The 22,273-nt window shown below is 43.8% G+C and overlaps 1 protein-coding gene across 1 annotated transcript in view; it reads left to right on the top strand.

The window, feature by feature from the left end:
• The first annotated feature begins 2,246 nt into the window (after positions 1-2,246).
• The window catches only part of SCG2 (secretogranin II), a 40,432-nt gene continuing 20,405 nt past the window's right edge, over positions 2,247-22,273 (top strand). The window contains exon 1 of the mRNA XM_064457370.1: positions 2,247-2,326. The gene's annotated coding sequence lies outside the window, so the exon portion shown is untranslated. The remainder of the gene's footprint in view (positions 2,327-22,273) is intronic.

Genomic DNA, 22,273 nt, shown 5'->3' with positions numbered 1-22,273 from the left:
CCTCCTTGCTTTCACCAGCTGCATCTAACAAAAAGCTTCTTGATTTTCTTATTAGCATCTCTGCCTGGAGGATTCTTACTGTGATCTAACTGCTTACCAGTTGTGACAGGGCTGGTTCTCTGTCACGCAGCTATTTGCAACTCATGAATTTTGTGACATCTTTGAACATACATGGCAATTAAAAAGAGAGGCAAACATTAGACTGGGATAAAAATAAGTGTAATAACGTCAAAAGGAATATTAAAAGTATGACAAATCATGAGTGAGAGGCAAGAGTGGCAGGATCTCACAGGATTCATGAATTCTTATAGTTTGTTTCTTTTTTCATTATGCATTGCTGAGTGTTGTGGCTCATTGAAATCTGTCAACTCTTACAAATAACTGTAGGAAAATTGACATTTAGATTACCTCCTATCAGCCTTTGTTTAACAAAAAGCCACTGGAAGTGACTCTTCAACACCTACCCCTAGCTGCTCTCACAAAAAAACCCCTGTGCTTACAGAAACCCAGGTGGGAAACTTATTGTAAAGTTTAGGTATTATCTCAATTTATGTTGGACAGAGTAATGCTGTATTTATGAAAGGATGAATTAGTATTTTTTTCATATATTTTACAGTCCTTCTAAGAGATAACAGTTTTTATCCTCTGCTTAGCACTGTGCTGCGCTGGACTAATACAGCATGCAGTAACGGTACATTACCAGTCAGGAGGGACCGGTTTATAAGGAAAGATTAGAAGAGTTTAACAGCGTGAGTGAGGCTTTCAAAGGTACCCAGAGATGTTCAGTCAACAGTCCCCTTAAAATAACAAGGCTCAATAGAGTTCATAGAGAGAGAAAACCCCTATCCGTGCCTGCCCATGATGTTCTACTCCACTGAAAATGCGTGTGAAAATATTTGTTAGCACAGCTCCTCTGTGAGGGGGACGTTGCTCTCACCCTGCCTAAAATGACTAAATACAAAGGTCTCAGTTCTGCAGCTAATCCCTATGGTGGGATTTTCAGTAACTGTCTCCGTTGCCTTTATGACCATGGAGTCTGCATCATCATCTTACATCATTATATTTTTGTTTGACGGCTGCCAAGAACTTGTGAGCTCAGACCAGGTTAAAAGCATCTTGATGGGGAATTTGACGACATTGCTACTGAATTAAATAGCATGCGTGTTCCCTGACAAGATCATAGTACAAATAAAACATAGCTGTTGATTTAAATGTTTGTTAGGATTTTTCAGAGATTTTTGTTCACGAAGGTAGCTGGTCTAGGTTGAAGTATAGTAGTGAAAGCTTAGTGTTTACAGCAGAAATAACGGGCTGTGCTGCAAGAGACTTAATGTTCGCTGTCATGGAAACCTGTTGCCTCGGAACATGACTAATGAGACCCAGGCTAAGGGGAAGGAAGAAGCTATTCTTGAAATTGTTGTTCAGCGAACCCTAAGGAAGACCAGCAATGTACATTATCATAAATTATCGTTATTTCAAGTTCTGTTGTCTAGTCTACTTAACCTTGTCTTTTAATTTACTTATTTAACAGCTCTTGTAACCACATGTTTTCATAAAAAGAATGCAATAAAATAGTTAAAGATAATCCTTTGGCCATATAGAAACAAATAGCATCTTATTTGCATTCCTCTTTACCAGTACACTACAAAATTTGTTCAACTTTTGTGGAAAGGACACACTGAAAACAAACTTGTGGCTGGTCTGGAATGTCCCAGTAAGCCGGGGGGTAGCTAGGAGTTTAGCTGAGGGTTTTTGCCTTTGGCTGTAGTTGTACATTTTAAAGATGGTCCAGGTATATGAGGTAGGGAACATTCCTGTGTACATATCCATATGGAAAAATCCAGTTACCCCTCTAAGATTGCTGGTCTCTAATGCTGAAAGGAAACTTGCCAGGGGGAACATACAGAAGGGATCTTAACGTTTATTTTAGCCTTCTGTCACCTCCTTTTAAAATTCCCATTGAGAATTCTCTCTTCTGGAGCTTCCTGCTCCAAACCCAGTATGTATCGTTACACACCAGATTCTGCAATGGAGAATACAGTGCTGATGGTTTTTTCCTGCAAAGGGGAATTTTGTGAGTCTGTTGTGAAAAGCAATGCTGAACGTAGAACCCCTAGTTACACAGGGTGACATTCATTACAGCTTGCTGCGGATTTTGGCTGCCCTCCGGACTAGGATCTTGCATGAATAAATTGTCAGCAGCTGTGTAAGTCTCCCAGCCTTGTGGATTCAGGGTCCTTCTGGAAGCTAACAGGGAGAAGTCAGCCCTAGCTGAGCGGAACCACCAACAACAAATCACAGAGGAACATCTTCACAAAAGTTTCAGGTGAAAGAATGTGTTATTTTTTATTTCTCAGGGGGGCTTGGGATGTGGTTCTAGGTGAGTATTATGCTGGATAACAGCTCTGAAAGAACAATTTGACAACGTGGTAAGAAACAAATATTCCAGGAAAAAGAACAAAGAACTGGCTGGCTTTGTAAGCTGACAGCTGCATTTGGGGGGAAAGAGGATTTTTTCTCGTGTATGTTGTCAGTGACAAGGTGGTCCTTGTTCTCAGTGAGAAAACTGGCTTGGGTAGTCCTTGTTTGGCAAAGACTGACACAGTGTATTGGCAATGACAAGAATATTTTGCTGGCAAAAAAAAAGGCACTGCAGAGGGCATCAAACATTGGTTCATTTTGGTTGGGTTAATATGGGGAAGAACACAACATTTAGTGTGACAGTCCTGGCTGCTGATGAAAATAATATGCCGACAATGTTATGCAGTAATATAGATTCTAACATTTATGTTTAAGTCTGGCATAAAAGTGGAAAGCCTAGCACCTCAAGAAATTGTCTTATTCATTCTTCAGTCCCAGGCAAGGTCAGCTGCACACGTATCGGGTCTAAGTGGTTTTTCTGCCTTCTTCAAATCAGCCTGTGGTAGAGATCCCAAATGGGACGGTCTGCCCTGAAACTAAACTCCCCCTGTCAGTTGAAATGCTCTTCCTGACTGCAACGTAAACCCAGTACTACTTGTGATATCAAGCATAGGTACAGAAATCCCTTTATTACCTTCCTTTTTGCAGCAGTGTTTTAAGGGGTTCTGTTTTGCTGTCTAACTCCCAGGTAATGCTCGGGGAGCAGTGGAGTACAAGCATAGCTGTGCCCTCAATATTGGATGGCTTTAACCTTGATTCTGTTGTGTGAACCATATTCAGTTGTGGCTCGCTGGTAGCTGGTCAGAAAATTTAAATAACAACTATATTGATGAAAATCAGAAGCACAATTCCTTTCTCTTTCTCCTATCTTCTTCCACTCTGTAACTACTCATAAAAACTGTGCATGAGGCCTGGATTCAGCAAAGTACTTTCAGGAGTCCTCTGTTACAAGCATTTAAGAAAGCTCAGACGGCTTTAATGGGGCCACTTGAATTTTTGAAGTCTAAAGAAATCCCCCTACTTTGCTGGCTTAGAACTGTGGAAACAGCTATTTCTTCTAAGATGTAGGAAAGGGGAGTTCTCTTCACTATTACAACTTGCGAGTCGTGCTTTAAAATAAATGAGAAATAAAGTTTGCTGACCATCCAACAGGTGATGGCTGCGGGTGGGAGGTTCCTGCACATCATTTGCAGCTGGAAAGCGGCTCACTGACACGCAGGGCTCTTCTGGAGGGGGTTGAAACTTAGAATACGAAACTGGGTATGTTCTGAAACTAAGGCAAACAGTGAGGTGAGATATTATAAAAGGGGTGATTTCTGCCTTGCTGGCTTCTCTGCTGGGGTCAGGAGGCAGGGCTGGGGCTGCTGGTAATGTGCTTCAGCCATGCTGAAGTGGGCACAGCTGTCCCTGCGGGCAGGGCCGGGGCTCAGCCTGGTGCCTGAGGGGAGGGATAGGAGCTGCCTTCATATTACCATGTCTTTTCTGAAGGCAAGGTGCACAGCCTGCAACAGACCCTGAAAACGCAGTGCAGGGTCAATTTGCTGCCCGGCCGCCTGGGCAGAAGTCGCTTGTGCTCGTCCTTCACCCCTGCGCTCCCCCGCTGCGCTGCAGGGCCCGCAGAACACCCCACCAGGGTGCTCTAGGAAGTGCAGAAGCTTCAGGTCTAACTTGCTGTGGTTTTTGCAATGCAGTGAGGGCTGGGCCGAAGCTCAGACATGCGGTTTAATGAGACGTGGACAAGCTCCATGTAGGTCTCAGCTTTGAAAAAATATATCAAAATGCTTTTACTCTAAATTGTTAGTGTTCCGCTGCATGGGAGGGGCTAAGAGCACACTTACACAGCTGATCTCTGAGAGCGTTGTGGTCGGGTTAGTCGCATTCAGTGGATAAGCACCCAGGCAGTGCCCCCAGCCACTGTGATGGCTTCCAGAAGAAATGGGAGACCGAATCCTTTGGGGCACCGGGAAGATCGGGCTGGGAGACACAGGGTTTGTTGTTGGGTGGCTCATCCTGGCAGGTGCTAACAAGCAGAGCAGCCTTTGCCTCCTGTGCTAGTAAGGTTGCCCCAAATATTATAGCCAAGCTGGAGCATCCAGTTTTCTCCTAAAGAATAGGAGAAATCTGAGACCCCGAATATTTGCAGATTGCTTGGGTAAAAGGGAAAACTAACTGAAAAGCAAAGGGGTGCTCAGAGAGGGATGAGAGCCTCAGTTTTCTTTCTTTCTTTCCTTAATGAAGCTACAAGGGCCATATTTGCTCATAAGAAGGTACTGATGGCAAATATGTGGCTGTTGAGGCGGGTTTGTTTTTTTGTCAGTTTTTTAAATCTTTACTTTCTACAGCTGCAGAAGGTTGTATATATGAGGCCAAGCAGTAATACTATGGCACAAGTAAACAGGAGTGAAAGTGCTTACTGTTCCCTTTCTGCTCCAAGGTGATCCTGGCCAGGAGAAGAAGGGAGGTCCTCCAGGGCTCTGGCATGCGGCTTCCCCTTTGCACAGCTTGGGGAAGCAAATCTCTTAGTCAGGGATGGCTGCCAAGAGCATTAGATAAGTCCTTGGTGCCAGCTGGTGGCAGGAGTGATGGCAGCCTCTCCCACTGCCAGCATCCCTGCGGGAGCAGGGCAAAGACAGGGTAAGCCACCCTATGGGAGGGAAAGATTTTTTGCAAGAGGGAAGACTAAGAAAGAGGACCTTCCAGATGCAGTCTCCACAACATTTGGAGAGGAATTGTTTCAGTAGTGTTATCCACAGCTTTCAACTCCTCCTGCTTTCCATATTTGCATGGGCTGCCCACCCACCACCACCACCCCGCTACTTTCATTACCACTTTTTTACAACCCTCCCCTATTTTCTCCAACCTTGTTTTCCTTCCTTTCCTGTTCCTGCTCTCTGCTCTTGCATAAACTCCCTTTGCCTCCTGTCTCTTCCTTTCTCTACTCGCTTTTAACTGACTTTCTATGGAGGGGAAAAAAAGGGTCTGTCTCACCAGAGAAGGCAGAACAGCGGAGCCCAGGAGCCGTACCCTGCTCAGCCCTCAGCTCCTGCTGCCAGCACTTCTTTGACCTTTTCCTCTCTTCTCCTTTCTTTGTTTGTTTCTGTCAAAAATGCAAAGTCTTTTGGAAAGCCTTGTTTGAAGAATGCCCACATTTCTGGTATTGTATCCCTGGTTCTCCTTTTTAAGTAATTACAGCACTCGGTCTAGCTCGGATGAATTTTGCAGTACAGCGGTGCTTTGTGTAGTGCCTTGCTGCCACTAGATAAGATGGCATCTAGCTACTTTTTTCAAGTTGAAATGTTATTTAGGGTCTACTCTTGAGATTATGAGGCATGTGCAAAATTCAAGTCCGTTAGCACTTCATTGCTAATCGATTCTAGAAAGTTAAGTAATAGGAGTATTTTCACTTCTATTTTGGAGTGCTCTGCAGTCCGGAGTTAACTCAGACACCCAGGGGCCATTTTAGCTGTGAACTTTCCATCTCTCTCTGCATATCTATGTGAGAAAACAAATTCTGACTTGGACTGCACATAGACAGAGACCCCATAGAAAAATAAGCAGTCAAACCGAGTCAAGGGTAAGAATACTAACAGAGCTAAAAGCCGGAAGGTAAGCCCATCTGTGCAAAGGGACGTAAAGATAATGTTGATTATTTTTTTTTAATGGAAAAGTGTCTTGGGCAGAGGTTTGTGTCATGGCAACTCTTGGCCTGTGTGTAACACTTTTTCTTGCACTTATTGAATATCCAGCACCTTTTATGTTCTCTAAGTTTGGTCAGTCATTTCAGTCACCCTTGGGCTTTCGTATCTGTGGCCTGACCTACATTAAGGAGGGGAAGGAGTGCAGGTGGGAACACAGCCACGCTCCAGCAGAATTTTCCAGCTCTGGCACAAACCCTGTGTGCGCAGACAGCCCCCACAATGCCATGCTCTTTCCAAACCTCCGCTTTACTCCATAATTGACTGACTTTTGTGAAGAGATTGAGCTAACGGCAGTATTTCTGCTTCCAGCATCATGCTGGGGGAAGACGGGAGTCGCGGGCTGTAAGCGATGCTGCCCTCCAGGCAGCCGGGAATGGAGCTAAATATATCTCCTGTCCCCTGCCACGGCCGTTTGCAGCTGAAGAGCAAGCAGCTGCTGTCTGGGATGTGCTGCCACGGGAGCTGGTCTCGGAGGAGACTGAGGCTTGGCTTTGAAGCCTAAAGCTAGCAGAGAAAATAAAATATCACAGATGTTGTAATTAATCTCATGTAACAGCTAAATCCCAAATTACCCTGCTTGTTCCCCTCTCTGTTGCTTTGCAGATTTTCTGGGTAAGATGCCATTGTCCATGTGACAGAAGGACTCACCATCTAGAGTAAAAAAATCTCAATTTTAACTACAGAGAAACAGCCCCTTCTAGATTACTTCTGCTTCTAACTTTCATGGCACTGGGCCAGGTTTCTTCACAAAGATAGCAAATCGTGGCTGCATTCACATATACTTTTTTTCATGTCTGCATATTTCAGCGCAACCTTAGCAGGCGTGGAGGCAAGGGAGGGTCTTGAATTTGGCAGCACCCTACTTCTTGATGCTTCTCTCAATGTCTGTTTGGGCACCCTTATCAGGTGTTACTGGGAAGTGTTATTTGGGCAGCTTCAAGGACTGCTTAACAGCTGCTTTGGATTGTGTAAACATCTAGTGCAAGTGCTCCCACCTCGCTGTGAAGGCGGGGAGAGCCAACGCTTCGCCGCTCTGCTTCTGCTGAGCGGGGAAGCGTTCCTGCGAGATGTGCAAGCAGGGCTTACCAAAAAGCCTAATACTGGGTTTTTGGTCTGGTTTTTGAGTCAGCATCTAATAAATCAGCTTACCTGAGGGAGTATGTTTTATGTTTTCAGTATTAAACAGAAATTTTACCCTTTGAAGGAGCCGTTGGTGCATACACAGGGTGTAGCTCTTCAGGCAGCGGCAGCAGAGATGACCCCTGACCAAACCCCGTGTGTTTGGGAGGAAGTTCAGGCTGTTTTGTTGATACCTTTTTTTATCTTTTTAATGAAACCTCCTTCCTGCCATTTCAGAGGAGAGGAGGGTTTGACGTCATGTGCTGATGAGTCACTGCTTTTAACAGGCCAGCAAGCAGGGATTGAGAGTGCTGTCTGGAGCAGCTGCTCTGTTGATCATTCACAAAAAGCCCAGAGAAAGCTCAAGGGGAATGCTTGTGAATAATTAAATTTCTGTTTTCATTATGAAGACTCAGTTGATTTACCTGGATCTGCTAGAGTCCAGGTATTGGGAAGTGAGGGAGGAAGACAATGATCTCACCAATTTATTGATATCACTGTAAATAGCTTTTGGATAGTCATTGGTGTCAGTCCAGCATATACATGAATTAATGATTTCATGCAAAGCTTATGTAATATAGCTCTGTCAGCTACATCTCACTTGCTGCAACCACTTCAACCATACCCATGTTTTCTAGAAGAGAGTTCTTGGGGAAGCAAATGCCCTTAATGGGGCAAGACACAGATTTTACTGAAAGGATGAAGATCTGGCGTACATCATAGGCTGAAGTCATGTATTCTCAACGGAAGCAGAGTTTTCCAGGTTTGTTCACTGATGGTTCTCCGGCTCATAAACACCTTCCTTCTGAGGATGACTCCATCATTTTGAGTTAATGCTGGATCAGATCTTGGCAAGATATGTTGCTGTCATCCTTGTTGTGATGAGCTTCAAACTTAAGTTGCCAACCTGCAATGATCAGAGAGTTCATTAGATTCTGCTTTGGATGAGTAAGACTGTTATTTCAGTGAGGGTCCAAACTGAATAAATTCATACATAGTTAATTATTCACTGCTCAACTCTTCCTCTTCTAGGTTGTTCCGAGTGTCTTAGACCAGGCAAGAGCTGCTGCCTTTTACCCAGAAGTAGAATCAGATGGGCAGTTTTACTCCCAAAGCAAGCCCATCCCCTAAGTGGTCAGTTGAAGCTGCTTTACAACAGAATCATGCCACTTGGCTTTGACAAAATGTTAGATTTAGCTTCACCTACACAGTTGGACTGCTGGGACCATTGGGACCATTAGGGGAGTAGGATTGCTGACAAACATTTACTTTAATTATCTATATGATGTGAGTAGAAAGTTGTTATTCTGTCTAACATAGGAATAATGAAAACAAACCCGACACTATGAAAACATTGGAGTCTGAAGAACCTTTCTGTCTTTGAGCATTGTTGTCATGGATTTATGATATCCCACCAATGTGTAGGCAGAACCTAATTAGCTATAGCCATTGAAAGAGCAAACTTTTAAATAATTTGTTGAAAATTTAATATGTTTTTCTTCTTTTACCATTGTGGCCAATTTACTGTGGGTTTACCTTCCTGAATTGATCAGTAGAAAAGTTAATTGATCGTATCAACTCTTCCATACCCACGTTAGCCCCAAATTCTACAGCTTCTTACCACAGTAAAATGCACTTATTCAATGGACTGCACTACTCTTGATAGATGGAAAAAATGTTGATAGATGAAACCAGATAGTATCACTGAGGAAGAGTTGCCCTAGAAATGCAATAGTTGATGATTTGCCGTTTCTGTAATGAGATGATTCCAGAGCCCACTTCTCAGTTTGCAGATACGATGGCCAGTCTGGACCCTCTCAGAAAGTTGGCCTCACTCCCTGAGCAGGTACGTGCCTCCTGGTGGGGTAGGAGAGTGCAGTGGCTATTTAGATGTTTAGGGGGGACAGTGAAGGACCAGCAGAAGTGATATGTGAAATCTTATGGGGGGAGCAGGGGGTTTCATTGGAATGGGTTGAAATCGGGGATGCCAGCCACAAGCTGGCTGTCCTGAGCAGGAAACCAGAGCCAGAAGGATGGGGAGAGCGGTGGGCTAAATAATCAGCTGAGCTGTAGCTCTTCTGAAGAGCAGCAGAAGTAGAGAGAAATGAAGGCCAGAGGAACAATGGACAGGCTTTTCTGCAGACCTGTACGAATTGGCACTGGGGGAGAAAGCAGGAGGTCCCTGCTGAGTTCGGAGGATGACTGGACTGGCTTTTTCCCAAGACCACCAGAGATGAGCCTGAGAAGTAGTAGGTGCTGGGATCAAGATAGCTGACGTGTCAGTGTGGTGAATTGGAGTTGTTAAGGTTTGTGTGCTGTCTGTAAGTAAATGAGGGAACGTTGGGTGTACCAGGATCATCACACAGCACAGGAGACTAGCAACAAATGGGGACTGAAGTGGGAGAGCAGGATGGGAAAACTAGTAATGCTGTGCGCTTTTCACCAGTGTGACTTGGTATCTACCAGGGGACATGGGAGGGAAAATTTTGGACTTCGCATGGCAGAACAAAAGCACTGAAGAAGTTGTAAGTGAGGTGGGTTGTACCTAGCTTTTCAGATCATTGCCATGCTGTACTGGGTAGTGTTGTCCATGCAAACCCATGGAAGGTGTGATCAGAAGGAAATGGGGTTTGCATTGATTTTCTCAGTGGTAGAGCTCCATTTACAGGTATTGACAGTGAGAGATTCTGTATAAAACCTGTCCCAAGTGATCACAGATCATGAATCAAGTGTCTGTCTTTCCCATAGAATCACAACCTGAGAAAAAGGATGACCAAGGATGGCTGATTTGTAACTTTGGTCCTGTGGCACATCCTTCCTGGAGCTTGTCTTGTTTGACGTCCACCTTCTGAGCCTTTGAGATTCCTGTGTTTGAGTTCCTATTTATTTTAAGGTCTGGAGAAACTTAAATATTGAAAGCTGTGATTCTAATAAGTTAATGACATTATAAGTATACCTAGCTTTACTAATAACTCCAGACATTATGAGATTTGAATTCTTCAGTGTCATGAGCCACTGAGTCTGGGATGTGGGATAGATCCCAGTTTGAATATCACAGCTTAGGATGGTTATTTATACTGGCAGGGAAAAAGGTATCAGCAAAGCAAAGCAAATTGTGTTGCTTGCAGATGGAGCATATTTTGTATGGCATACAATAATAAGGAAGGTCATCTTTCAGAGAAAAGTTGCTATTGAAAAGTTGAGGAATATTGAAAATAGAGGAAATCAAACAGGAACTTATGAAGTAAGAGAATAAAACAAAATCAAAAGGAGGAAAGCAGTTAAAAATGTTTCTGAGGCCTTGTGAAATGTTGATTCTACAAAAGATTTTTTTTTCGGTTGCTCATTAAAAAGGGTCCTCCTGAAGAGTTATTGTTCCCTGAGAAATCAGATGCATTGTGTAGTCAAATATTGTATTAAAAAAGAAAAGGATTTCCGGAAAGATACGGATGCAAGAAAGCAATAAAGCCTGGTGAGGTTATTAAAAGCCACCCAGAGAAATTGGCCGTGTGAGTTGTATTATAAAACTGAGAAGCAATCAGCAACAAGAAATCTTCTGGGAAACCAAAGCCTAAGTCTGCACATAATCCTGAGCACCTGGGAGCCTCTGATCTCCCTCTCCTGGAGCCCTTGCCATGTGGATGAAGACAGCTGACGGCCCGTGCTCTGGCATTTCTACAGCTGGAGGCGTTCTCTGTGGGAAGGATTGGCAGATTTAAAAACAAGTTTGAAAATTTTCCCTATTCTCTAGCTACTCTTTTTTCTCCTAATTGCAAAACAAGTAGAGGTTTTTTTAAGAATAACTGATTCAGTCAGCCATTTAATCTCTTGCTCTCTATACCCAACAAAAAAGTGTGAGTTTGTCTAGAAAAATAATAATTGGAGAAAGATTAACACATGGGACCAAAACCATCTGCAAATAAACGATGGGCTCTGGAACCTTTCATCAGCCTAGGTCTGTCATGGTTTAACCCCAGCCAGCAACGTAAGCACCACGCAGCTGCTTGTCCCATCCTCTCCAGTGGGACGGGGGAGAGAATTGGAAGAGTAAAAGTGAGGAAACTCATGGGTTGAGATAAAGGCAGTTTAATAGGTAAAGCAAAAGCTGCGCGCAGAAGCAAAGCGAAACAGGGAATTCATTCACTCCTTCCCATGGGCAGGCAGGTGTTCAGCCATCTCCAGGAAAGCAGGGCTCCATCATGCGTAACGGTTACTTGGGAAGACAAACACCATCACTCCCAATGTCCCCCCCTCTTCCTCCTCCTTCTTCTCCCAGCTCTATATGCTGAGCATGATGTCATATGGTATGGAATATCCCTTTGGTCAGTTGGGATCAGCTGTCCCGGCTCCTCGCGCTCGCTGGTGGGGTGGGGTGAGGCAAGGAAGGCCTTGACTCTGTGCAAACGCTGCCCAGCAGTAACAAAAACATCCCTGTATTATCAACACTGTTTTCAGCACAAATCTAAAACACAGCCCCGTACTAGCTACTGTGGAGAAAATTAACTGTATCCCAGCCAAAACTAGCACAAGGTCAGCAGTAACCAGAAACTGTCCAGTGGGTTTTGACATAAACTGTGGTCTCAGGCCAGTGTCTAGGGGCAGTATCAGCCCTTTGCCATTAAAGGGTGGGTATTCGCTCCCTCAGGCTCTCTCATCGGAGCTCGTGCCTGTCTGCTTGCCTGCCTTGGTGCTTGTTAGCAATCACAGTGTTGTGGGGTAGGAAAAAGCACAACTGGTTGCTGATCAAATAATCAAATTTCTGGCCTCTTGAGAGAAGGACATGCTCTGGAGAGCTCGTCTAGACTCCTCAAACTTGCTGGCTCTCCCAGGGCAGCAGTCAATGTCTTACTCACACGGCAAAGCATTAGGGAGTTCTTGTAATGCCATAGCCTATTACAGTAGATGTGTCATTATTAATTATTGACAGAGCACTCAAAGATTGGCTTGTGATATTTCTGTTCTTTATTTCTTTTATAAGAAAAACAATAGTTTCTAAAGTTACATTTTAAAAGTTTAAAACTTTAAAGAGATGCCTGTTCTCCCATGCCTGAGGGATAGGTTTGTTTTCTTCTAAGGTAAGGAATAAGTTTCTTTTCTAGCTTCCATCCTTGATCCAACACTACATGATTTACAAAGGGCTGTATGTGCCATGTAAGCCAACACATCAGATGACTCCCAACGCATCAGCTGTAAGCTGTTCTCTGAGGTATGGTACCAAAGGCAGAATAGTAGTTCTGAATTTGGTGCAGTTATTAACTACTCCCTGCTTCTCAGAAGTGGCTAGCAGGCTTCCTCAGAATCAGTCACGGCTCAAATCAATGCTTATAAGGATGGAAATACCTGTTGTACCCCCTGCTCTGGCAGCCTGATCTTGCCTGTCACGAGCACCGTCCTTCCCATGCATTGCAGCAGGGATTCTGAGCGTCCCTGTGAAGCTGTTCTGCATTTCAAGAGCATGGCACTTTGTCTCCTCAGAGAGACAAAGACATGCCTTTCTTTTAGATCCCAGCCTCCTGGTAAACAAGGTCAGCCTGATTGTTTTGGAACAGATGGCTTCCTTCCATGTAGTGGCATTTCCCTGGCTAAATGGAGCCTAACTATACATAAATATCAAATCAGCTATATGTGGATTTATAAGTATAGTAGCAAATTACAGGGTTAGGAGAATTTAGAGTTGCTGAAAAAATGACCGACCTTTTTTCCTAAAAATCAGTCAGCACTTTTAGTTACTAGTTTTCTTTATCTTCAATAGTCATCCTTTAAACTAAACTAAGCTGGCAGGTGACAGGTTATCCTCATCCCTCCTGGGGAAGGTTTTCTGTGGAAGATGACTGGAAGCAACTGCGCAAGAAGAGCTGGATATATTCTGAGCTATCTCCCCCAGCGGAGAGAGGTTTTCTTGGGTTCTGTGGAAATGCGAGCTAAACCATATCTGATCTGGATGCTAAAACATGAGATTGACTGTGAAGCATGGGTAATGAGGCTAGAAAGAATACAGGTTAATTAACTGGACACAGAAAGTCTAATTTACTGTTCCCAAGTAAATGCATGCTGTTGTCAGCTTTGATTATTTTTTCAGAATATAGGGAATGATTGTGGCCCACATTCTTCTCTGTATTACAACATGCTTGGGGCAGGGGGGTGTAGGGAGGAGTGACCTACATGCCTTATGCAAGAGTGTTATTTGAAATTTCCTGGTTTTTTGAGGATGTCTGCATGCTTCTCCTGGTTCCAAAGAAGTAATTTAGTTTATATTAATTAATTATTTCGAATAATATTGTGCAGGAGGGAGGAGGACCATATGACCTCCAGAGGCCTGTTTCGTATCTATTTTCTATAGTTTTAAGAAAGTGGGTGGCACCAGCAGTGAACATCACTCCTGTAGGCTATTTACCCCTGGCACCCTGCAAAGAGCCCTGCCTGTCCAAGGGTGGCATTCAGAGCTCTCCCCTCCAGCTTTATCTCATTAGCTCTTTTCAGAAAATACAGCAGAAATATAATCCAATCCCTTTGGCATTCAGAGGCCTGGCTCAGCATAGGACACTGCAGCTCAGTAAGGAGAGATGCTGCTTCATGAGTCATTTCCTCTCCTTGGTCACTGAGTCACTGTCCATTCTCATTGCTAAAAACTACCTGGAAAAGTCTGAATGCATTCCTGGGCACTTGGTGTTTTATCTAACTTTATATGTGGAAGTAGGCGCGTAAGGACATGGGGGTTTGTCTCACCCTCCAAAACACCATAAACTGTGTTGGTATAGGTAGAGATTTAGCAAGTGTGTTTGAAAGCCTGGCTTAAAAACATACAGGTTTTGGCTGGTAGTTTGTCACTAGAAAAGGACTGAACCAGAAAAACAAGGACTTCAAAGTTGTTCAAATTTGAGCTAGAGCTGAAATTCTGTTTCATAGCTTGGGCTTGTTTCCAGAGCACACCAGAAGTCAGATCTGGATTTTAATTACTGTCAGTCTTGTAAGTCAAGTAAGTCAAGTCCCAAGTTCAAGAGTGTACAGTCAAGCAAGCACCCTCACCTAGGTCTCCTGGCTGCGCCCAGCCATAGTTTACATGTCTTTGTGCTCATGCATCTGTGCAGGGGAGGAATAGCCACCTGAAACACCTTGACCCTGGGTCTTTGGCAGCCCGTCAGCTTTCCTCTGCCCAGGTTTCCTTCTAACTATATCTTTGTGTTCTTCTTTTTAACTGCTGGTTCTGCTTCCAGAAGTGCTGTCTGCTCCCTACAACTTTGTCTCTACTGTGTGGTTTTGCTCACGTTGACTGCATCCTGCAAGTCTCCCTGGTCCAGTTGTAAGTCCAGAAGCTGACGTGGTCCTAGGACTGAGCCTGCTCAGCCTCTCCTTCTGGCCCATGTAAAGCGATCACACATGGCAAGGATCCAAGATGCTTTAAAGCAAACCCAATTCACTACAAAATACAGATCTTTCTGAAACAAACACCTGACTTTATTTTAAGCATTTTTTTTCTTTCTTTACGCAAAAGTTTTTTTGAGCTTTATCAGTATTAAAGTAATCCTGTTTTAGGAAATTTAGATTTTTCTCTTTTGAGATGAAAACTGATTTAACACCATAAATCCCAGTATTCTGACAAAAATGGCTCAGTTGGTTAAACCTCATCATAAATCCCAGGGAACAAATACCAGCAGAAGCATTAACAGGCTGAAGGGAAGCTAGATGCATCACTTATTTTTTCAATACCTTTAGGCTAGCCAACGCCACCCCACCCCCCCAAATTCGTATGTTTTCATCCTTTTTCTTGTGATTTGGTTATCTAATGTAATCATTATGTAGCGATGTGATATGATGTAATATTCATTCACTCAGACCTGGTATTTCATTCCAGTAGTTCCAAAGGGGACCTCCCAACCTGCTTACAGCAACCTGCCAGAGGTAAACTCGTTATTCAGAGACCTACTTTACATAGATGTCCTTTCTGCTCCCAAGTAAAAGCAATCCTAGCCACAAGAGCTGTTGACTCCCTCCCTATACTTGGCAGTATTCATCAACCCAACTGTTAGTCCAGAACAGTTTCTTTTGACTTTAAGATCTAGAGAACATTCAAAGTGACAAAAAGAGAGTCAGAGCTATTGTAGAGCTGTTGCCTTCCTAGTCCTGTACTCCTGGTGTTTGTGTCTAACCTACTGCACAGCTGTGGCTGGTGGTGGCAGCAACCAGGAGCTTGGGCTGAGACTGTTGTTTACCCAGTAAGTTGATACGTCCCCCCTGCAATAAACATCCAGAGCACAATATTACTGTAAGTAGGCCCATTATGTGAGACAGCTAAGAAATTAGGGGAAAACAAAGCAAAACCTGGCTCCATTAAATCTGATTAGTAGTTTTTGCTAGAAAATGCTGGCAATGCAAAGATTTTATTTGTGTTGTTTCATAGAGATTGGCTGAGACTAAACGACTGAAGCTGAGCAAGGATTGACATGTGTACTTGATTTACATGTGCTCTGTGCAAAATGATCCTGATGTTCCATGTGCAAGTTTAAATGGTCCTAAAGTCTTTGCAGAAGCAAGTCGCTGAAAATTAAGTTTCAGAGGTTGGTAATGTATTTCCCTGGAGCTTGTGGATATTTTAATCCCTGTTGTTTGGCTTTGCTCATTATAGGATGCATCCTTCTCTCCTGATTAAGATGTTTAAGAGATGTGTACAGTCAGATAAGCACAAATAACTGAGATTGATTTATGACTTATCAGCCCTCAGTAACCCCTGATGACTAATGCAGTCTTGGTGTGGTTTGGGTTGTACCTCCAGTGCAGCAGGCTGGAGTTGTCTGTACCTTCCTTGCAGCTTTCCTTCCCCTCTGGGAGGGAGAAAGGACCATCCCTGAAGTACAAACCTGGCTGCTGAATTTCTGCACTCTTTTAAATTTGCTTTTATTGATTGTGTTTGAGACATCTCATGAAGGGACTTTGTAGTGGGGCATTGAATATCACTGAATATTGGGGCTTCTTCATTTGGTTTTAGTGCTATAGTTGCGTTTTAGTTAGTCCTTTTTTCCAGAATTTAAATCTTATTAAAATACAATGTATCTTTTGGAACAGAAAATTAAATGTACCAAAGCAATTTGAAAATGCACAGCTGTCAGGAGCAAAATTTAAGTCTATGAGCAGCCAGGGGGTTTGCTGTTCTTGCAGACAAGTTTTCCAAAAACTCTCTGGGTAAGATGCAGAAAGGTTGCCTCATCGCCACAGCTCTGGCTGGCAAAACATGCCATAAGAGCAGAATCCCGTTGCTTAGCGACTCATGAAAGATGATTAACCCTTTCCCAGCACTGCCCAATATTTGTACAGAAACCCTCCTGAGGCATCTTTGTGGACAATAATTGAATATGAAGAAACTAATATCTTTAGCTACTAGATGTATTGATTTATTCATCATTAATGTTAAATGAAGAACCATCTTAATCTTACCATTAGTTACTGAAGGAGATTGCTTAATCAAAAGTCATTCTTCCATAGTATGACATGCAATTATTGGAAAGGAAGGATCATATAATTACAGTAAAGAGGGAGTAAGAAGTGATTAAAAATAATTTTGGGGTGATGGTTGTTAATGCTACTGCTGATATTTCTTCATATGAACTCAAGTATTTCTAAAACTTCTGCTAGGTTTAAAGACTGAGTCCATGTATTGACATTGCTCTTGTACAGGGTGCCTTAAAGCAGAGTTTGGTAGCAACAGTAGTTAGGGAAGTTCCTCACTTCTCATCATCTCTGAGTGCAACAGGGAAATTATAAAGGCCATTTCAGTCTGAAAATGCTACTTTTAATTAAAAATTGAATTAATCTCTGAGGTTGATGAGCTGCAAAATTTCAATTTTCTTCTTTGAAAGGTGTCTGAAATTTAGCAAGAGTTGATAAGCTCTTGCTTATCAAGAGCTTGAATGTGTGGGTGTGGTGAGTGGGTTTGGTTTTACCTGGTGTCACCCTTTTGCAGAAATTTTCCATATGGTGTTACTAACATGTTCCAGCACTTGGGTCAATGTATTTTTCAAATGTGATCACTTTGGATGGTGTTCACCTCACTGAGCTTGAGCTGTCTTAAAATTGGATGTGGAGTCAGTCTAACCATCTACAGTCAGAACAAGAGGAGCAATTCCAATGGGTCCTTCATCACATCTCTTTTAAACATACCCTTGGGTGGGCCAAACTGCCCTGCCTTGCCATCTTTTGAAAGCAGCCTGGAAAGACCATTGCACTCCAGCCTACAGCAAGTGCTGGGTGAGGTGAGCCCAGCCCTCTGGTTTTAGCGGTGTCTTGTGTAGGTTATTTCCACAAGGGCAGCTTTCTAGCGTTCACTATGCTGCTTAATAACAGTGACAGGGCGACATGGTTTTCAGTTGCAGTGGTGAAAAAAAACCTCACATGGGAACAGATAGAGGATTTGAAATTGCAATGGCCTCTCTTTGTGACATTAACCGGTAATAAAGGCAAGAATTTCCCTGGAGCAAGAAACACTCTGGGTTTCACCTCTGCCCCCTTGCAGTGTTCCAGCAGCAGCACTATTAACCCTCAATTCTGGTAGCTTGAGAGTAGGTTGGGGCTGTGGACTGCCAAGAACAACTGTTGCATACACATGAGTCTGTGTGCAGCATCATCCCAAGTATGTTTTTGTCTCTGCTGTCATCAACAGAGAAAACTATCCAAGCTAAAAATATTTTGCATTTGGTACTGCTGAGAATGTGCTCTTTTTTGCAGGTGGGTTAACTCTGTGACCTTAACAGAGACTTGTCAGGCATTAGAATCAATCCAGATGTCTACTTGTCGGGAATACAACCTTTCCTATGGCATATCCAAATGCAGTCCCTGCGTTTATTAATCTATCCTTATTCAGTAATATTATGTGTGCTCCTATCAGGCGAATACAGAAACTGCTGGAGATCTTGTTTCCCAAATGTCTTCCCTTGATGCATTTCAGGCTTTCGGCTCCAGAGAGCAGTCCATGTGATAAACAAGCTGACTGTGTGCCATGTGGTGTTTTGCACTGCTGCTTTTCATATGAGTCTCTATGCCATTGGAAGATCTCAAGGGAGATTAATACTGTAACGGAGGCAAAAACTGCTGCAGATAGTTCTGAATTGTTAGGCAGATTATTTACTGCTGTTTTGAACACGCTTTCTTAACTCGCCAGCAGCAAAAGGGAACTTGTGCCACCAACATCTGAGCTGTTTTCTTTCGCTGCTGTCAGTAAGGAGATGGAACTTGCAAACTGGGATGTTTTGGCATTTCACTAGAATGGATGGTTTTGACTTGTCTGAAATACGATTTCTTTTGGTGTCTATCAGAGGAAATACCCATTTATCTTGCACTGTGCTAGCTGGCGTGTCGTGCAGTGGGGACAGCATGTATTATTAGCCCAGCTTTGTAGCTCTGCTGTCATGCAGTAATCTGCGAGTTGTGGTGGTTTGCCTGAGAGCAAGTAACCCTGCACTTGTGCTTCCAGTTTCATTTCTGGGCAGAGACCAGCCTGTGAAACAGTAACATAAGTGCCATGTACAAAAAAGTCCAGCAGTCTACAGTGTGCTCCAAATGAGAAACAAGAAGTACAGTGCTGTTCCTGGGGTGGAGGAGGGACAGGGCTGAAGCATGCACGCCCCAGGCTCTCTGCTGAGCCATGGTGAGAGAGGACGACGACTGCCTCTCCGCTCCATTCTCCTTGCCCACTCACTGAGGCTGGAAATCAGATCACTGGCATCGCTTAGTACTGATGGGAGCACCGGGAGGCAGCAAGCATTTACACCATGGGCTCTCCTTGGCCAGAGTCTAAATTTCTGTGTTCTCTCATGTGTGTTTCTAGGAGGAGTTTTCAGAGTTGAGATGCTGGAACTTAATAATATGCTTTTAAGAGAAACAAACTTAAGCCAGGATTTTTGTGGGCAGTAGGGCAATAGCAAAGTAATATATGTGGATGAATCTGGTTGCCATTGGGGAAATGCTTGGGATTTTTTGTACCTTTCTGATTTAGATTTTGTGTCTAGCTGGAGGCCGCCTGATTCTGAGGAGGTGTGTGGTTTTGTCTCTGTAGAAGTGTCTGCACTTCGGAAAGGTTGCAACTTATGTTGATACTGAAACATAACAGTAAACGGTGCATCACCAGGGGGTATGTGAGTTTCAGGATGAAGGGTGATCCAGGGGTTAAGATGCTTCTGTAGGCTAGGGCAGACTAGGATCAGTTCTGGGTCCGCCACAGACATCCCACATAAGCACATGGGGTACCTGGGGCTTAGACTCTCTATGAAGCCATGGCTATTTGTAAAATACTGTCCTCTCCCCTCCCTCCCTTCCCTGCTGCACCAGGGGATGAGTACTGTGGAGGAGAGAAAGCTCAAATACCCTGGTGATGAGTGAGATGAATATTAGCACCTAAGAGCATGTTGGGACCTGGCCCTACCCATCCCTGTGCACTCCAGGTTGGGTGCACCTGAATCACAGAATCACAGAATGGCAGGGGTCGGAAGGGACCTCTGGAGATCATCTTGTCCAACCCCTCTGATTCAGCAGGGACACCCAGAGCAGGGGGCACACCAACGTGTCCAGGCGGGTTTTGAATGTCTCCAGGGAAGGAGACTCCACACCCTCCCTGGGCAGCCTGTGCCACTGCTCTGGCACCCTCACAGGAAAGGAGTTTTTTCTCATGTTTAGGTGGAACTTCCTGTGTTCCAACTTGTGCCCATTGCCCCTTGTCCTGTCACTGGGCACTATTGAAAAGAGACTGGCCCTATCCTCTTGACACCCACCCTTTAGATATTTATAAGTATTGATGAGATCCCCCCTCAGCCTTCTCTTCTCCAGGCTAAACAAACCCAAGCCTCTCAGCCTTTCCTCATAAGGGAGATGCTCCAGTCCCCTGATCATCTTCGTAGCTCTCCACTGGACTTGCTCAAGCAGTTCCCTGTCCTTCTTAAACTGGGGGGCCCAAAACTGGACACAGTACTCCAGATGAGGTCTCACTCGGGCAGAATAGAGGGGGAGGATAACCTCCCTCGACCTGCTGGCTACATTCCTTTTAATGCAGCCTTCTTGGCCACAAAGACACATTGCTGGCTCATGGTCATCTTGTCCACCAGCACTCCCAGGTCCTTCTCAACAGAGCCACTTTCCAGCAGGTCAGCCCCCAGCCTGTACTGGTGCATGGGGTTGTTCCTCCCTAGGTGCAGGAGTCAGCTCTGGTCCAGCATCCACTGAGATGTGTTAGTGCTGTGCTGGATCTGCTGCTTGGCAAAGACAACTGTACCTGTCCGGAGGGATCAAATTCTCCATTTCCCATAAATTCTTTAATTTAGGGGAAAAATCTGGACACACAGATATTCATAGGTGCCTCAACCATATGAATTGTGAATAAAAAATGGCACATGAAGTACTAGTCACTAGAATGGGGAAATAAAAAACATCAATCTAGAAATCACTGATTTTTTAACTTGTTCTTGGTTAATATTTAGCCACCCATAGCTGTGCTTGAACACAGTTGCAAACACCAAATATGAGACAGGCAATAAGGAGTGGCTGACCTCATTTTAACATCCTTTAATTAGTGCAGAAAGTAGCCCGTCAACCATATCTGAAGTGGAAAGGCTGCACACTGAAGCATTCACTGGGATGAATTAATATGTGATTCCAGGTGAGGCTGTTTCTTTCAGTGCTGTCAACAGTGAGCCCTGGGGAGTTTGTTCTTTCCAACTGGCTGACAACTAGTGACATATTTCTAAATTTTTGTTACAGTGTTGATGCCTTTAACTGTATGGCACATCAGGAGAAAAAGATTCACTGCTCTAAATAGCTGAACCTGGCCTTTTTGTTCTCACCATTTGAGTTTAATGGTATAGCTTAAAATGTAAAGCCTGTGAGATGAGATTATCAGAAGTTCTTCAGTTAGACTATAAACTGCCATATTTTCAATTGCTTTAAATTCATTGTGCTTCAGAGCTAGAATGAATCTTAATGCCACAATTGCTATAGAACACAAATTTTTGTAGGTAACCTGTACAAAACCATAGAAAACTGTTTTCAGGCACAGTATAGGGGCTATTCTGTCACGTTACTCTTTTTTTTGTGTGTGTGTGGTTTATTTTGAGCAGTTTTCTGTCCTGTAAGTTGTTTCTCTTCCTAGCCCCCTTAAAACCTACTGAAAATTTTATGACATTTTTTAATACTAAAGGGACCTCCCAGTCTTGAATGCTTAATGCTGTGATGGGCAGGGAAACCTGTCTGTTCTGCAGAGAAAGAAACCAGGAACAGGGAGGCTAAGTGAGCTGCTGAAGTCCCTGCAGGAAATCCATGAAAGATTGGGGAAGACATGCTCTTGGTTGCCCTGCTAACCCATGTGGCCAGCCTTGCTCTCAAAGCATCCTTTACACTGAAAGCATGGCTCTATGTTACTAGAAACAAGCCCTATGCCAAGCAAATGCAACAAAGTCTGGAAAGAGAAACCCATGAGTTCAGGTGGATGTGCCTGCAGATAGAGTGCAATAGTGACAGAGTGCCCTCTTTCCTACCCAGTTAGAGATATCTCTGGGTGCCCACGCAGCCTCTGCAGCCAGCATGGTAACATGGCAGGCTGCTGCTGCACTCCCACAGCCAGCAAAAAAAAAGGAGCGGAACCTGGAGCACCATCATAATCTTGCTTTGGAAATAGCAATGGTCATTGTGTCTGGAAATCTTCGTTGTCTGTTTTATTTTCAGTGACTGGGTAAACGTACTGCTGTATTTTGTGTTATAAAGGAGAATCTGCTTTCTGTTTCAGCCCTTCCTCTTGTAGACTGTCAAGTGTTAGCAGAGACCTAGCAAAAGCAACCCTTAGCAGTGTTTCTTTCTACTGAGATGGAGATAACTGGGAAAGGATGGTTGTTGGTATTCAAGACTGTTGGACCTCACACTCACAGATACTATATACAGGCAGAAAGGCTATAATTACTCTTAGTTTCTGCAAAGTCTCTATCCAGTCTGAATCCCTTGGCTGGGACACTGGTGAGTGTTGATGGAGAACAACTCTATGCTTTGTCTTCAAACATTACAGAGCA

This window comes from Phalacrocorax carbo, chromosome 7, assembly GCF_963921805.1.
Source record: "Phalacrocorax carbo chromosome 7, bPhaCar2.1, whole genome shotgun sequence".
Taxonomy (NCBI): domain Eukaryota; kingdom Metazoa; phylum Chordata; class Aves; order Suliformes; family Phalacrocoracidae; genus Phalacrocorax; species Phalacrocorax carbo.
Note: the sequence above shows the minus strand (reverse complement) of the source record. Positions and strands in the feature narration are given on the sequence as shown.